The sequence below is a fragment of the Corvus brachyrhynchos genome, unplaced genomic scaffold (assembly GCF_000691975.1).
Source record: "Corvus brachyrhynchos isolate BGI_N302 unplaced genomic scaffold, ASM69197v1 scaffold106, whole genome shotgun sequence".
Classification (NCBI taxonomy): Eukaryota; Metazoa; Chordata; class Aves; order Passeriformes; family Corvidae; genus Corvus; species Corvus brachyrhynchos.
In genome coordinates, this window is record NW_008238834.1 from 1149941 (window position 1) to 1154370 (window position 4430).

Genomic DNA, 4430 nt, shown 5'->3' on the forward strand with positions numbered 1-4430 from the left:
GTTCATTAGGTATATGTGCAAAAAGCTCTGTAGGAGGTCCAGTTATAAATATTGAATATTCCCCTTACCTACCTATTTCCCCAACTTGCTATTGCTTAACTCAGTGGAAGTGGATGTTTGCCTTAAGGAGAAGCCTGAAGGAGAGGGTAGAAGCTTTATCTATCAGTCAGAAAGCTGCCCCAAGATTAAGAGATGGTATGATAGATAAGAAAAGAAGAAATTAATTGCATTCATTTATTATGAATAATAAATGCTGGTAGTTTGCAGCACTTTAGATTCTACATGAAGCTCATCAGTTTAACTGAGTAAAAGTTCATGATGTGTCCTTGATCAGACCCGGAGCTGATTTGAATCAAACTTTAAAGTGTAATTCCAAACTTTTTCAAACATCAGCCCTAGACTCTGATTCAGATAGGATTCTGATCAAAACTCCTCCTAAATACAAAGTGTTATGTCACTCCAGCCCCAAGTGCCTCTTCAAATTCCTTTGGACAGTTTCCCATTACTTTACCTCATGCTCATCCCTTTGTCAAACCAAGCTTTGCTGTGCATCTGCTAGCAATAAGATAGAAATGCCAATTATTGGATCCCAGTGTCTTGGCTTCCGAGTAGTTTCAGGAAGGACCCTTTATGTCCCATGATTCTCATTCTGAAGTTTCATCTGCTCTGCTGATCTCTTTCCCAAGAAGCTGCCTCACATAAGAACAGCAAACTCCTTCTCTTTAGCAGTCTAACTGCTTTCCTAGACACACTCAGTTCCTCTGCAGATACCACGTGAGAACTACTACGGAGTTGGCCAAAATGATAAGCAGATGCTGCTCAGCCCTGGTGTCTGGATCTGCGTCGCTCTTGCAAGGGTGGAGAGGAAGGTTTCCTTCCTTATCTGATGGCCCCTGCTTTCTTCTGACAGACTAAGTATAAGGCAGTGCATCATTCTTTTCCCGTGAGGAAGTGCTCCCATCCTCTAAAGGCAGAAGATGGCTCTTGCTCCCTTGGTGGACAGTGTTCTGCACTAACCTGAGAGGCAAAGGACCAGGTCTGTAAGTGTTTTCTTCTCACAGAATTCCTGACCAATGGGTAGAAAGAGCTTTTAATAGAAAGGATGCTAGATATAGATAAACAACTCTCAGACTCTCTGTGTTAAAGATTGTGTCTAGTATTTCTCAGTTTTGATGGGCAACTTTCTGCTGACCCATAATAGTTCATTGGTGAGGGCTCTGGTTCCTCTGCATGTCGTACATAAACTAGAAAGGGTATTAGGACTTTTCTTGGTAATACAGAAAGTATATTTACAATTGCCATTCAGGGCTAGACTGTGATCTGCTGCTTATAGCAGGCACTGCCCCAGGGGCAGTACTGATGTGTGGGGTGCCTCAGGAGCTTGTGTTCATCACTGGAAGCACAGTTTGCTATCCAGGGCATCCCTCTTTTTGGACACACTCTTGCAAAACATGCTTTTCCGTGAGAGATCTGACCCTGAGAGTTTTTCATTGTCAGTATTTAACTTCCAGTTTCCTGTACTGAAGGGTCAGTCTCATCTCTGCAATGCTGTGTGCCATTTGAGTGGAGATGGGCCCCTCTCACACGCTGGTCCCTCCTGGCACAGCTATTCTCCTGAAGTGACACCACTCCAGAGTATGAGGAAAAAACCCTCAGCACAGCACTTTTAAGCTGTCATGAAGTAAGAAAGGCTCCTTTCATTTTATGTTTTGTTATATAGCAGAAAAAAATCTGTCACTTTGCAGGATGCTTGCAGCAAACAGCTTTAAAAACTGAGTAAGTGGTTCAGCTTTACTTAGTTTTTAATCACTCAGCAACTGTTTACTCCACAATTCACAGGTATATTTATGTTCTTCTTTAGTTGAGGTTGTGACCTTCCTTTCCAGCCCTGAATTCCCAGCTGAGTGGAAGAGTATGTCCCTCTTCAGATAGGACCCATGCGTGGAAATCAGATGGGTTACAAATGCAGCACACCTACCCCCAGCCCAGCACTCAGGGTAAGTACCACAGAACCAGCAACAAATTGCTGGTTCAACTGCTACCCCCTTCCAGTGGGAAAATGGGCATGGTCAGGAAGGAATGTGAAGGAACCTTTTTTAACCTGAGAGTGATGGTCATCCTCAAGTGCCTCAGTTTAGCTCAAGGGTAAGTTGCTGTTCCACTACTGGGCAAAAATACGGGGCATTTAAGGATTTGGGTTTTGCAGGAATGGCAAGATGAAGTGAATCTCTGCAGAGCCAGGAGGAGGTGTCATATTGCGCCAAGCCTGGCTCTCCTGCAGAAGCCTGAGGTTCTTGGGTTGCACCCTTTCATCTGTAAATGGGCCTCTTAAAACAGAATTCACAAGTGCATTCCAGTAATAAGTAATGGGATATTGTCATGTGGGAGAGCAACCCGATGAGAGTTAATGGTGTTTCTACCTCTCTACCATGTTCTGAGGAATGACTTGGCCTTAAAAATACACCAGAACCCCCAATGGGAAGGAAATCCCCAGAGCTGATCATTTTGGAGAATGAAAAGATTCCAAATGGGTGCTAATATTTCACAAGGGAGGCTTTCAAATGAATGAAATGCATCTTGGATATTAATAGTGAAGTCTGTGATCATTACTACCAAGATTTTTTTGCCAGTATTTTAAATGGAGAATGAAAGCATGTGCAGATTAGAGGGAATTTCCCCTTTTTTATTGAAAAAACACATTGCACATGCAAATTAAAACTGCACTCACCACTGCAAGACTATAACATTTTTGGCACACGTACTCAGTGTGCATAAATGTTGGCTGTATTTAAGTCCTAGACATATATAATTAATGAAATACATTTGTGTATAGCCTCATTTTGTGAGCAGCCTAAATTTAGGCTGCCTATCCGTTTGCAATGTAAATCTTCATTTTGGTTGGTATATTAAATGTTAATGCTTGTGCTAATTTTTAGTCTCTAACCTTAAGGCAGGTCACACATTGCTTTATTAAAATAAAAGAAAGAAGATTAATTTAGTCACCCGAGTCAACAATTAAAAGTACATTGGAGTTTGGACAAAAGAAGTAAGGAAATGATAACTTAATGGCAAAAGGCATGTCTTCCAACAGCTAGGCACCATGGTGTGATCCTTATTTACTTTTATAGCGCACCCCATTGTGCCTATGTGTTGGAAGACATATGTCATGTTTCATCCTCAAGGGCCTAAGTGTGAATTTCCTGTTATTTTTTTCACAACTTTAAAAGTTGTTTCAATGAAGTTTTTGTTGGAAGAACTTTAGTAAAATGTGTTTTATATACTGTCTGTGGCTAGCCGGGAAAAATTGCAGCCCCAGAGGAAAATAACAAAGAAAGGCTACAGCCCGAAGGAAAGGAAGGAGAGGGCTGGGAATGGAACGGAGCTTTAGCTGGGCTGGGAGCGAGGACAGCAGTCCTTGTTCCCGGATAGCTCCATGCACAGGATCACCAGCTAGCAAAGACCTGTAGCCCCCACTAGCTCCACAGAGATGTGCATCCTTTTCCCTGTCCCAAAAGGAGGGATGCTTTGAAGATCCATGGTCGTGTTCACACACAGCAGGTTTTGTTGGCCTTTTTGCTGGTGAGCTCTCTGGAGCAGATGTGCACACATTTGCTGTGAGCACACGGGCTTCCCCGGAGAAGGCTGCACCCATCTCTCACAGGTGGACTCCTCTGATCCCCATGGAGCAGAAGCCCATCTGGAAACATCTAGGTTTTCTTCAAGTACAAAACAGGGAGACTCTGTAAAATGCTATCATTTTTTCCACACCAAGAGCTAATTAGCACCCTGATTTAGTGCAAAAGAAAACGTGAAAAACCTTTTCAAGCTACCAGATACTTTTTTTAAATAGGGTTTTCACTGGAAATTTCTTAATCTTAAGTAAATACTTTCAATGCTGTTTCTAAGGTCTTTGAAATCCCCATCTGGTGCCTTAAAACAGAATCTCTGATATACAATTTTTCCTCCAGTTATGCCAAATATAGCAAGAAAATTCATGGAAGCAGAACATACCCAACTTTAAGTCCTCTGATTTGCAAAAATTACCTAGCTAACTTCAGTGAGCAAAACTTCACCAACAAAGCTTTTCAGCACCAAAATTCTGTACAAATGCCTTTTAAATGTTTGAAATTTTCTAGAATTAGGCTGTCACTTTTGCAAATGTTCTGTGAAATTTTAGCAGCAATTACTACTGAAGAAAACGTTTCAAAGAAAGGAATTCTAAAAAAAGGAGCAGAGGGAAAAAAAAAAAGAAATAATCTTGCAACACTAGCTTGGGAGTCAAAACTCCCTTGAAGTGGAAATGAAGCCCGATCCTGCACGTGAGAAGCTGCACAGTTGTGGGTCTCCCTGTGGGGTCTGACCTGTGCGACCCCCACAAAGCCCATTGGCTTCACTGCTTCCTGAGCTCCTGTCCATTTGTTGTGTAGGGA

The 4430-nt window shown here is 42.1% G+C and overlaps 1 long non-coding RNA gene across 1 annotated transcript in view; it reads left to right on the forward strand.

The window, feature by feature from the left end:
* Positions 1–341: 341 nt before the first annotated feature.
* The window catches only part of LOC108447664, a 13018-nt gene continuing 8929 nt past the window's right edge, over positions 342–4430 (forward strand). Inside the window, exons 1-2 of the long non-coding RNA XR_001863332.1 lie at positions 342–1036; positions 1887–1997. This is a non-coding gene — a long non-coding RNA (uncharacterized LOC108447664). The remainder of the gene's footprint in view (positions 1037–1886; positions 1998–4430) is intronic.